Source organism: Cynocephalus volans, chromosome 4 (genome assembly GCF_027409185.1).
Source record: "Cynocephalus volans isolate mCynVol1 chromosome 4, mCynVol1.pri, whole genome shotgun sequence".
Taxonomy (NCBI): domain Eukaryota; kingdom Metazoa; phylum Chordata; class Mammalia; order Dermoptera; family Cynocephalidae; genus Cynocephalus; species Cynocephalus volans.
The window spans coordinates 124,371,269-124,385,317 of record NC_084463.1 but is presented as its reverse complement, the minus strand read 5'-3'; the positions used below and the strand labels follow the sequence as shown (position 1 = coordinate 124,385,317).

The 14,049-nt window shown below is 33.6% G+C and overlaps 1 protein-coding gene across 1 annotated transcript in view; it reads right to left on the bottom strand.

Annotated features, from left to right (window-relative positions):
* The window catches only part of LUZP2 (leucine zipper protein 2), a 502,288-nt gene that overhangs the window by 110,361 nt on the left and 377,878 nt on the right, over nt 1-14,049 (bottom strand). The gene's annotated exons all lie outside the window — the stretch shown is intronic.

The following is a 14,049-nucleotide window of genomic DNA, read 5'->3' as shown; positions in this document are numbered from 1 at the left end:
TCTTAACTGTACTATGTGTTTTCTCAGACTTGCTGAGGGAAGAAATGATTAAGCAAAAAGTTGACCCAAAATATGAACAGAGAGTTGTGCACATTGTATAATATATCTCATATGAACATTTCCAACCTGAAGGAATTTTTGTACTCCTATTTCTGGAGGAGGAGTAGCAATAGTTGGGGCAGTGAGGGAAGATTTGCTGATTGTGAGTTTGACAAGAGTAGAGATTATGCAATCAGAATGAAAAATTAAAAATGTGTTGGTGACTATAAATTTGGACTCTTGGCTAAGAAGCACGAGTTCAGATCTCTGAAATGATTTTCACTGCCTACTCAAATTCTATACCGGACCTTGTCTTCCCAGTTTATTTCATCCTTAGCAGTAAATTAAGTTCTCTCCTTTGTTAAAATCAAATGTTCCTGGGACTAAAAAACAATTACATGTGCACTTAAATTGTCCTTCTAAAGGGAGCTTAGAAAAGTGAGTTTAGAGAATAGAAAGGGCAGATAAAGACAAAGGAAAAAAAAAAAGGAATCAAAACAAGAGGACCATGAGGGGAAACATATTCACATAGGTATATAAAAACAGCAATATTTGTAAGTGAGAAGGGTATTCTTCAACAGTCAGAATTTTGTAAGAAGAGAAACAACTTGCCTAGGAAAGTTGTGAACCTTTATCACTGCATATTTCCAATCAGAGGCAACACTGTTGGAGAAATTAGGCTGTATTGAGATACTGGAAGTGAAGCTGTTGTAGGACCCTTCCAACATGAAGGTTCTGTGCTCCTGAAAACTAGGGCTGGCCAGTTAGCTCATCTGGGATAACATGGTGCTGAGAACATCAAGGTAAGGGATTCAGATCACCCTACCAACTAGCCACCAAAATAAATAAATAAATAAATAAATAAATAAATAAATAAATAAATAAATAAATAAATAAATAAATAAATAAATAAATAAATAAATAAATAAATAAATAAAAATAAAACAAACAAATAAAAAAGTTTAAGTAATAATTTGATCTGACTTGTTTCTCAAATGGGGTTTATTATGTCCAAATGAGCATAGTAGGGGCTAAGATATTTGAAATTTTTCATTAAAAAGATATATCAAGGTACAGTGATTTAACTGATATTGTTGCTACTGGTGAAAGACTCTCATGAATACGATTTAGGGATTCTGCTCTGACCTTCATGAGGTCCACATTTCTTTTTATAAACTATAAAATTTATGGTGAATTTTGTTTTTTTTTAAATTTCTCTAAACTGTGTTGCAGCAGCTTTCTATGCAATTATCTTCAGAGGTAATCGGCTTCTTCTCTGTTATTATGCATAGGTTAGCAAATATCTTGTAACTGAGTAACAGTAATTAAATGAAGTAAGATAAATCAAGTGAATTCACAAATACACTTTTGAAACGTTTCCTGGCAAGACAAAAAGAGGACATCTAAATGTATTGCTAAAGAAGTATTCAAAAGAGAACAATAACTTGCTCTTATCTTTTAAAACTGTACTTGGCATCACCATTAGGATAAAAAATATACAAAACAACTTTTTAAATTATATAATGAGTAAAATTACTGTGTGTTTTCTTCACTCTTCTTTCTTTTTTAATTTATGATTATAATAAACATTTACATTTAGAAGAGATACTGCAATGATTGTTCTTTATTTTAATTAGAGATTAGAGATATTTGAAGATGTAGTATGTCCTTGTGCAGTACTTCCAGGGAGCTCAGATTTGATTCTACAAAAGGCCATAATTTCTAACCTATAACTTCAGAACCAAAGAAGACTTCTGATTAGAAATGTGTTGAACTTTTCATGTGCTCAAAAGAAACATATGTCTTATGTCAAAACAATATTTTCTAAAACATACTTTAAAAAGAAGCATTGAGAACCTAAAGAAATCTGTGCACCAATCGGCTGCTTCTGTGACTGGAACTGAAATATCAGTAGTAGCCTAGTCAAGTTCCACAAGGGGAGTGACTTTTCCCAAAGGGCTCATGATGGCACCACTGCTCTATATATGCTCCAAGCAAGGAACTGTGCAAAGTCAGATAAACCCAGTATAAGACTTATGTCTCCTCTCACTGGGGGGAAAGCTTGCTAAGCCCAAACACACATGCAACTTGATGCACAGGACACAAATGTGTAGGGAAGGTCAGCAATTCAATGATCAACACACCTTCTCAGATCCAGGGGAAATATTCTAGGGTTGGTCCAGTTAATTGTCTTTGTTTTGATCTTCTGCACAAGCATTCTGACTTCTGCCTTGTTCTCCAACATTCTTTAGGTTACATATCACTTCTCTACAAACTCTTTGAGATATAACAAATATTTTTTACTGCAATGCTAAGACAATAGTGAACAAATCCTGATAGAGTACTTCTCTGGAGGCTCAAGACTAGCTACAAGCAAAATATTTAGAACATACTGAGAGATGGAAAATAGGTTGTACCCTGAGTATCAACTCTGACAGACTTTTAAGAGCTGCTTTAAATCTTGGAATGAGAAAGAGTTTGAGGCTTGATCCAAACTCAGCAAGAAAGAGCATCATCACCCATTGACAAGGTCTGGGATATGTATAGAGTACGGGATGGGGGTCACACAAATATATTCGTATTTTTAAATCTGTATTTTTAAAAGTCCTGGAATATATCATTTTAAGTGTCTTGTTTTCTTATGTTATATGTCATCGCATTTTTTGCAAACCCAGAATTAATGATAAAATTTGGAAAAAATGGTAAAATTTAAAGCAAAAAAGGTAAAATTTCTATACATTACTAAAGTAATAAACATGTTCTTAAAATTAATGACAACATAACCACAAGACTGGCAGTTACAGAACACACCTCTGTTTTCAAATAAGTGATGAGAGTAAGAAGGAGAAAGACAGAAACTTAGAGTAAGCATTATTCATGTCCTGTGACAGACAGAGAAAGCTCCTCTTACTATTATCCATAATACTTTGAATGTCAGAGGTAAAGGTCAGTATGTAAAGCAATGGTTCTTAAGCTGTTAAACTCTGGATGCATACAGACTAATAATCTGATGAAATTTACAAACTCTTCTTCAAGAAAAACATCATATGAAAACCCATAAAAATTATAAACAAATTTTGGATATTCAATATCTCCCTAAATGCATCCATTGACTCCAAATAATCACTAAAACAAAGACATCTTGGTCAAATGGAAAGAACACTTTGCTCAGTGCCTGACAGATAATACATGCATAATAAATACTAATGAATAAATGAATTGACACAAAGTCAGGAGACTTAGACTGAAGTTATGTAATCATAGATAAGTCACTTTAAAGATATTCCATGATCTTGGATTGGAAGAATTAACATTGTGAAAATGTCCATACAACCCAAAGAGATCTACAGATTTAATGCAATCCCCATCAAAATACCAATGGCATTTTTCTCAGAAATGGAAAAAAAAAAAGAAACAATTTTTACATTCATATGGAACAAGAAAAAGACTCCAAATAGCCAAAGCAATTCTGAGCAAAAAACAAAGCCAGAGGCATAACACTACCTGACTTTAAATTACACTGCAAAGCTATAGTAGCCAAAACAGCATGGTACTAATATGAAAACTGACATACAGAACAATGGAACAGAATAGAGAACCCAGAAATCTGCCCATATACCTATAGCCAATAGATCTTCGACAAAGAAACCAAGAACATACACTGGGAAAAAGACTGCCTCTTTGAAAATGGTGCTGGGAAAATTGGACATCCATATGTAGAAGAATGAAACTAGACCTGTACCTCACACTATATACCAAAATCAACTCAAAATGGATTAAAGAATTAAATATACATCCTGAAACTATAAAACTCCTAAAAGAAAACATAGGGGAGACATTTCAGGAAGTAGACTGTGCATAAACTTTATGAATAAAACCCCAAAAGCACAGACAACAAAAGGAAAAATAAACAAATGGGATTATAGCAAACTCTAAAGTTTCTGCACCACCAAGGAAACAATCAACAGAGTAAAAAGACAACCTGAGGAGTGTGAGAAAATATTTGCGAACTATACATCTGACAAGGGATTAATAACCAGAATATATAAGGAATCAAACAACTATAAATTAAAAAAACAAATAATCCAATTAAAAAATGGGCAAAGAAGCTAAATAGGCTTTTCTCAAAGGAAGATATATAAATGTCCAATAGACACATGAAAAAAAGCTCAACAGAACTCAGCATCTGGGAAATGCAAATCAAAACCACATCGAGATGTCATTTCTCTCCAGTTAGTCTGGCTATCATCAAAAAGACAGAGAATAACAAATGCTGGCAAGGATGTGGAGAAAAAGGAACGTTCCTACACTGCTGGTGAACTGTAAAATTATGCAGCCATTATGGAAAATGGTATGGAGCTTCCTCAGACAACTACAGATAGAACTGCCATATGACCCAGCAATCCCACTGCTGGGTATATACCTAAAGGAATGGAAATCATCATGTCAAAGGGGCATTTCTATTCCCATGTGTATTGCAGCTTTATTCACAATATCCAAGAGCTAGAATCAGTCTAAATGCATATCATTGGATAAGTGGATAAAGAAAATGTGCTATATTTATATAATGGAATACTACTCTCCCATAAAAAAGATTGAAATACTGCCATTTGCAGCAACATGGATGAACTTGAAGAAAATTATGTTAAGCGAAACAAGTCAGGCACAGAATGAGAAATAGCACATGTCTTCATATATGGGAGCTAATAAAAAAATAAATAAATATAAATTAGTTTTAAAAAAATGATACAACGATTATAGTAATATGTTGAACTTTTTATGAGTAGAGAACAGAACTGAGGTTGCCAGTGGTAGGAAAGGGGGCGGGGGGGGAAGAGATATTAGTAAAAGGAAATAAATAAAGAATATAAAAAAAAGAAAAAAAAAAAAAAAACTATGGGCTTGGTTTCTTCACCCAAATTCCATTTAAAAATCTTGTACTTTTAGCAATTCTAAGTATTTAGAGAAATCCCACAGTTTTTTAAGAAAATATTAATGTTTATTTAATTTTAACTTGCCATGATTTCTGATAAGAAGCATACATGACCTTTTAAAGCATTCACATCTATTTCATTTTCCAGTGAATAATGAAAAAATAAGCGAAGCTAGCTAATTTCTCTGCTTTAAGAATGGAAGCAATAAGGCTGACAAAATTGGATTGATTTTGACAAAGAAATTACTCTCTGTTGTTTCTTGCCCACAGTATACATCTCTAACCTGGTAGGGTGGACCACACTAATATAGGGAGTCTTAGAAAAGACACCTTTGTCCCACACAATTGCTAATTCTAAATTGAAAGCATCATTTTTTATATTGAAAATACTTTTGTTTTTAGGGAAATGCATTGAGTTTTAGCTTTCATTTTGCCAAGTCTGTACTTGTTTTTCCAGCTATGCATCTTTGACCTTTTGATTCTTGAATACAGTAGAAAATATCTCTAAATGATGTAATCTATAAATCACCTTAAAATACAAAGTAGAAACATAACTGGGGAAAATGTGATATAGTGGAGTCAAGAAACAGATTAGGATAAAACTCTGCAATTTACCAGTCCCAGGATTTCAGACAACTTTTGTAACTTCCCTGAGTATTGGTTTTTTGATCCATGATAGGAGAACAGTATTACCTGCCCTGATTTGCCCATAGAATAATTTTCAGATATAAATAAATGTGTTTTGAAAACATTACATTTTGTGGAATCATACAAGAAAATGAAATCTATAACCCCTCAAACCTGTTTTGGAAAGTGTCTACATTTTGGTGACAAACCTCATTTGATTGGAGATAAATTGACACTTCTAACAAATAAATGGCACTGAAAATCCTCTTGCTCATTAAAAAAAATTGTTTAACATGTGGATGAAATTAGTGTAAATTGATAAGAGACAAATACACAACAATTACCCTAAATTACACAAGAGTTTAAAAATTAAGGCACAACTGCTTCACAAATTCTCTTACAGATGACTCAAATCATCAGGAAACAATCTGATACTCTTCGCTACCCATATGTGGAAATTCTTGTGGCTATGACCCTGTTTTCAGGAGTGGATGATAATGGTGATACCAGTTGAATATGTCTAGTTTCTAGAGAAAATACCAACCACATCATCTGCCATTTTGATGTCAGAGTTTCAGAAGAAATGGAAATACCTGGTCTATCACCACACATTCCAGACTAATTAACCCAGAATTTTGATCCAATGGCATAAACATATGCTGTAGGAGTAGTTGTCAAAGGAATAACTATAAAACCTGACGAACATACTTGACCCATAATGTCCCAACAAGACAGTACTATTTAACACAAATAGATCATTAAAATGTGTGGTGATGGCTTCAAATTGCCAGTAAAATTTGCTTTGCAAGTAAATATTTTGGCAGCCGTGAGTAAGTATCAAACTTCTCTTGGCTTTAATTTAATCATTGTGAAATATACCCAATAACTTTTCCTCTCTGTCTCAGACGAGGTGTGGTGAGGAGAAAAGGAAACATGAACATCACAGCGCTGGGTGAAGTACACAATGCTATATAGCTTTTACTCTACTAGATTTTCATCACTAACTTATAAACTCCTGAAGGCAGTAATTCAATCGTCACAATTTTATTTCAAACATTCAATAACATATGACATTATTAAAATGGTTTTAGTCAATAAATAACAGTAATTATCACAAAACTGTTACCACTGTGTGGGAGATCTAATATGCCAGGTTTTTATTTTTTATTTTTAATTTATCATTTTTTTTTTTTTTATTGAAACATAGTTGATTGTATATATCTGTTGGGTACAGCATTGAATATCAACATGTGTGTGCAATATGTGATGCTCAAAGAAAGATAATTAGTATATTAAATGTTATACTAATGTATATACAGTATATATACAATATAATTGTGGCTCTTTACCAATTTCTCACTACCCCCCACCCCTTCCCACTTCTGGTGGCCTCAGTTCTGTTTTCTCCTTTTGAAAGTTCAATGAATTATTGTGATTGTTGTATTTTTCTTTCTTTTTTTATTTATTTGTTTTGTTGTTGTTGTTCTTGTTTTTTAGCCCCCACACATGACTGAGGACAAATGCAATGAATTCAAATTCAGTCTCTCTAAATATTGGAACATGGAGACAAAGGAAGAAATTGGGACTAAGAAAAGTCTGTCCATTCAAAACCTAAAGTCAGGACACAAACAAAAAGTTCATAAGTACCAGAGAACAAAGCAGGATGGAATGTTCGATGTGTGCTGAAACTAGTGAGCGGGGAAGATGGACAAGGGCTTATAGGGTAAGAAAGTAGACAAAATAACCAAATGAAGAGCTAACCATCAGCAAGACCACAAGAAATAAGAAGAATTAAAAAAAAAAAAATGGGGTGGTGGGTGTAGGGAGAGAATTAAACACAGACCCTGGAATGCATCTGACAGATTTCAACCCTTTCTCAGTTGTATACTGTGTCAATGACCTTGGATAAGTAACTTCTTAGGCCTCACTTTTCACACAGACACACACACACACACACACACACACACACACACACACACACACACACACACACACACAGATCCAATATCTCATATATACCTAAGTTGATTTGAGGAGCAAATGAGATGATGCATATAAAGGACTTAGCACAATATCCTACAAGTGTACAGTTAGTGCTAAAGATATATTAATTGTTATTAGTAGTTTAGATTTTTAATCCTACTGATGCAAGATTACACATCTAGATGAGTTAAGTGATTTTTTAAAACATGTTTTGGGAATATTTGTCACCAACATGTTATGTACTATTTTTATAAATGTATACATATTATAAATATAATACTGAATAAGGATTGACATTACATTTTATGATTGAAAAAACTAAATGTTGGCAATCTGACATGTTGAACAAAACCTCTAGCAGTTGCATAAAAACAAGTCAGTCCCCATAAAGAGAAAGTCATTTCAGGAAACTTGACAGGGCCAAAGTGTGTATTCAAGTAAACCAGGCACAGAAAGAGAAATTACCATGTCCTCACTCATAAGTAGGAGCTAAAAAACAAATAAATTAAAAAGAAAAGAAAGATGAAATACACAACAATCACAATAATACATTGCATTTTCAAAAGGAGAGAACAGAGCTGAGGTTACCAGAGGTGGGAAAGTGGGAGAGGGAGGGGGGTTAGCCAGAAATTGCTAAAGGGCCACAAAAAATGATTATATTGTGTAATGCTGAATATACTAATTATCCAAATTTGAGTATCACATATTACACATAGGTACTGATATTCAGCACTGCACCCCACAGATATGTACAACCAATTATGTTTCAATTAAAAAGATTAAAAAAGCTTCCTATTCAGGCTGTATCTAAGCTTTAGTCTATAGAACATAGAATGGAGTTCAGAGCTAATTTCTAATTAAATTGAGCAATTTCTCCTTTTGAAAATTTGGTCACAAAACCAAAACTCTCTTCCATTCTCTACCTCAATAAAGAAGTTTTTAGATTAAATTTTTGGTTACTGGGGGGTATTATGGAAATTGTTCTGAATATCAAACGCAAGAAAAACGAAAGTAAGCAAAGGATGCAAAAGATATTAAATAACTTACATTTTTTTTTTTAATTTTATTTTGTCGATATACATTGTAGCTGATTATTGCTCCCCATCACCAAAACCTCCCTCCCTTCTCCCTCCCCCCCTCCCCCCCAACAATGTCCTTTCTGTTTGCTTGTCGTATCAACTTCAAATAATTGTGGTTGTTACATCTTCTTCCCCCCCCCCACCCGGTTTGTGTGTGTGTGTGTGTGAATTTATATATTAATTTTTAGCTCCCTCCAATAAGTGAGAACATGTGGTATTTCTCTTTCTGTGCCTGACTTGTTTCACTTAATATAATTCTCTCAAGGTCCATCCATGTTGTTGCAAATGGCAGTATTTCATTCGTTTTTATAGCTGAGTAGTATTCCATTGTGTAGATGTACCACATTTTCCGTATCCACTCATCTGATGATGGGCATTTGGGCTGGTTCCAACTCTTGGCTATTGTAAAGAGTGCTGCGATGAACATTGGGGAACAGGTATACCTTCGACTTGATGATTTCCATTCCTCTGGGTATATTCCCAACAGTGGGATGGCTGGGTCGTATGGTAGATCTATTTGCAATTGTTTAAGGAACCTCCATACCATTTTCCATAGAGGCTGCACCATTTTGCAGTCCCACCAACAATGTATGAGAGTTCCTTTTTCTCCGCAGCCTCGCCAGCATTTATCGTTCATAGTCTTTTGGATTTTAGCCATCCTAACTGGGGTTAGATGGTATCTCAATGTGGTTTTGATTTGCATTTCCCGGATGCTGAGTGATGTTGAGCAGTTTTTCATATGTCTGTTGGCCATTTGTATATCTTCCTTAGAGAAATGCCTATTTAGCTCTTTTGCACATTTTTTAATTGGGTTGCTTGTTGTCTTCTTGTAAAGTTATTTGAGTTCCTTATATATTCTGGATATTAATCCTTTGTCAGATGTATATTTTGCAAATATTTTCTCCCACTCTGTTGGTTGTCTTTTAACTCTTTTAATTGTTTCTTTTGCTGTGCAGAAGCTTTTTAGTTTGATATAATCCCATTTGTTTATTTTTCCTTTGGTTGCCCGTGCTTTTGGGGTCGTATTCATGAAGTCTGTGCCCAGTCCTATTTCCTGAAGTGTTTCTCCTATGTTTTCTTTAAGAAGTTTTATTGTCTCAGGGTGTATATTTAAATCCTTAATCCATTTTGAGTTGATTTTAGTATACGGTGAGAGGTATGGATCTAGTTTCATTCTCCTGCATATGGATATCCAGTTATCCCAGCACCACTTGCTGAAGAGGCAGTCCCTTCCCCAGTGAATAGGCTTGGTGCCTTTGTCAAAGATCAGATGGCAGTAAGTGTGTGGGTTGATTTCTGGATTCTCTATTCTATTCCATTGGTCAGTGTGTCTGTTTTTATGCCAGTACCATACTGTTTTGGTTATTATAGCTTTGTAGTGTAGCTTAAAGTCAGGTAGTGTTATGCCTCCAGCTTTATTTTTTTTGCTGAGCATTGCTTTGGCTATTCGTGGTCTTTTATTGTTCCATATAAATGTCTGAAATTTTTTTCCATTTCTGAGAAAAATGTCTTTGGAATTTTGATGGGGATTGCGTTGAATTTGTATATCACTTTGGGTAGTATGGACATTTTCCATAACTTACATTTTAAAGTAAATGTTCAAACTGCCCAATAATTTATTTAAATGAGTACTATTATTAAAACAATAAATTTTATCATATAATCTTTTAAAACAAAGTTTATTATTGCTTTATTGTACTTATTAATTCACATAATTATTTATTTACTTACCTACTTGTTTGTTTTTGTTTCTTTAGTGAGAATACCCAGTAAAAAATAAGTCGTAATTAAATTCAACTTTTTTCTTCTTATTATTGAACTGATGGAACAAAAAATTGTTGTAATTCTCTTAAAAGTAACCTGCACTAGTTTATAGTAACATTAACATTTTCCAGTAATTTTGCTAAACTACTTAATAGATACATGTTTATTAAAAACTGTACAAGTTAAAAACAAGAAAGAATTTTTAAATATACTGTAAATTGAAGTTATAACACACATATGTATGTACACATATATGTACATAAACTTAAAGAAAAGATTAAGTCACCTTTGGCATATTCTTATCATAGAAGATTATACATTTAAATTTATATAAAAATAAAAAAGGATATATTTATGTTTTAAAATTGTGTTAAAAAGCAGAACATATGTATGTATGTGTGTGTATATATATATATATAGTATACATCACAAGGCAGATTATGTCTTGTACAAAAAGAACTAGTTAGAAATATAAAATATGTCAAAATATTGTTGCATTCATTCTCAGTGGTGGGATTCTAAGTGTTTTCTTTTGGCCTTATACTTTTCACATTTCTTGAAATTTTTCTGCAACGAAGAAATAATAATTTTGAAATAAAAAAAATAAAGTGTGTTTGTAAAATTCATAAAGAGCAACAAAGTGGAGAATAGATATTCTACAATGAGCTCCAAAAGGAATCAGGGAAGACACACAGGTAACTCAAGTCCTGGACAACTACCGGTTAGGCATCAACTCTTTTTTCAGTAGGGAAGATATACTACAGCTGGCACCCTTCACCAAGCAAAAGTCAGCTCTCAAGCATTAACAAGGGCATTGAGATTATCATCATGTCTTGCAATTGTTAGCACATGCCATTATTTTTAGGATAAAATTTGAATGCCTCAACAATGAGCATTTCTCTATTGAAATCTACATTTACTAAAAATCATCAAATCTACTCAAAACTGAACAGACCTCAGGAGGAAATTATGTGTACTTGAAAACGAATCGTCTACTATTCATCTCAGGGTTCAGCAAAGTATCACCAAAGATAGTTTGTAGGTACATTTTCAAAGGTGCATGGCTGAATTTCTATGGTCAAATACCCTGCAGTGCTTCACAAGAGTTTCCACTAATTCCTTGACGTGTTTGTCATTTATTTATCATATGTTTATTCAAGATTTAAAATATGCAGCGTTGATACAGTAGTAAGCAAATCAAATAAGTTTGCTGCCATAAAAATGAGTGAATAAGTACATGCAGCAGAAACTATTAGCTGCATTGTATCAGCAAATTCCTTCCTTTTACTTCATATCTAAAGGAAAGAACTTTTGCGAACAGAAAGGACATTGTCAGGAGGAAGGGTGGAGAGGGAAGAGGGAGGGAGGTTTCGGTAATTGGCCACAATAATTAACCACATTGTATATGGACAAAATAAAATTAAATTAAAAAAAAAGAATAAAGGAAAGATTTTTTTTATGATACAGCTGAAAATGCTAATGTTTTACTTCTGCGTGGATACATGACAAGTTTGAGGACACATCTTAAAAAAATTCTCCTTTATAAAAATATTGATTTTGAAGGACAATGTTTCCCTTTTGTCCTTTGATTTTATGCACAGTTGGATGAAGACACAGTATATAGATGTTTAGTAGTTGTCATGATACAATGAGGAGCCAAAGCTTAGAACAAGTCAGAAATTTAAGAATTGTGATATGAAAAGTAGGGAGAAAAAACAATAAAAAACAAACCTAAGTCTTGCTGGTACTGTTGAGCTAAAACATAAGCTATAAAATTGTCCTGCTTCCAGTCCTCTGTTATTTGAATTAAGAAAAATCTTGCTGTGAAACAACTTTTTGGGGGACAGTATATGCTGACAGCATCGTCATCTACCCAACTGCATGGTTCATTCATGTATAGTCCTCCTGATTCTTTATATATGTGCTCCTCCCAAAGCAACATGAAATAACAAGGCTTATAAATTATGTCTCATCTTTTAAGTCATAGAGATCTCCAACAAATCCTGATTTAGGTAATTTCTGAACATTTATAAATCTGCATTCAATTGGCATATAAGCAAGAAGTAAATCACTGAATATTACTGAATCTTATTCTCTTCCCCCAACTTTTCATTCAAAACCTCTTCAAATTGAGAAATAAAGTTCAAAAGATTCAAAAAGCCTCATATGATCTCATATCTTTGCATAAGTCTTTTAGCCTAAAACCTACAACTCATGAGCTTTTGGAAAGCTGAATTTGTTTTATAACACTCACGTCCTTATTAAACTAATTCACAGAGAACAAAGAATTTCTTTGCAAATGAAAACACACACACAGACACACATACTTTTTGTTGTTGTTGCTAAATTCAACTATTTATCGTTGATTGTTATGCCTCACAATCAACTCAACATAAACACAGCATGTTTTATGTTCTCAACTTCTCCCTCACCCTATGTCCCTACCCCCTCCCTTTCCCTCAGGCTGGTGGGTTCAGATAAGAACATCTTGTAGAAGTTGAGTGCTCAGAATAGTTGCCCAACCCTCTCCTAGACAAACCCTATAAAGATCCTGATAGTCTGTATGAAAGCTCTTCCCTTCCAGGTTCACTAGAGTAAACTCCCTTGCTTGATAAAATTTGACTCGGAGTCTTTTGTTTGTCTCGCTGACCTAACATTGATGACTACAAATCTAAAGTCAGGCCAAATGTAAGAGTTAAGATAACCTGGGCTCATGAGTCTCAGCATGAAAGATTAAAGGTAGAAAGCAAATGCCTTGGATTTCAAACTTTCATCTTATCTACTTATTACTTAAAATATGCAGAGTGCTGAGAGGTGAGGGTTAGTAAGCATGAGTGAGAATTAATTCACAATTTGCTTGGGGTGCTAGGGGATATCTTATTACAAATGAATCCAAAGAAAAGGCAGGAAATCTATTTATGGAAAAGAAAATGGCAAGATGTGCCCAGATTCATGTTTTGCATGAAATTATTGTTTAATAAATATTGGTTGACATATTAGAACACTTTCTTGTGAATTTAAGCAAAAAGTAAAAGTACTGAAGGGGAGAGGTAAGTTATTTCTTATTGTTTTCACTAGACAAATTGCAGAATTCCCAAACATTAAATAAAATGAGGATTTATCCCTCTTGAATTTAAACTTGACTTTCATAGATTAGGCTGATCATTGTAGTAAAAATATGTTAAAAGGGAAATATTACATATAAAGTAATTTATATATATAATTTTTTTATTAAACACATTATTATTCAAACTATAATCTAATTCTCTATCACTCTACTGCATTTGGCAAGGCATATATATAACAAGTACAACAATTAATAACACCTGCTTTTTATCTCTCCCAATCAAGGGGGGTAAAAAAGTATCTGTATCAATTTCTTCATGATGCCATAACAAAAAACCACAAGGTCAGTGGCTTAAAACAACACAAACAGATTCTCTTACAGTTCTGGAGGTCAGAAGTCTGAAATGAATTTTGTGGGACTAAAATCAAGGTTTTGGCATGGATGGTTCTTTCTGGAAGCTGTAGTGGAGAATTGTTTTCATTATCTTTTCTCCCCCTGCTTCTGTGATTATGTAGCCTTCCTCTTCTCTTGACCTTCTTGCCTCACTCTTATAAGGA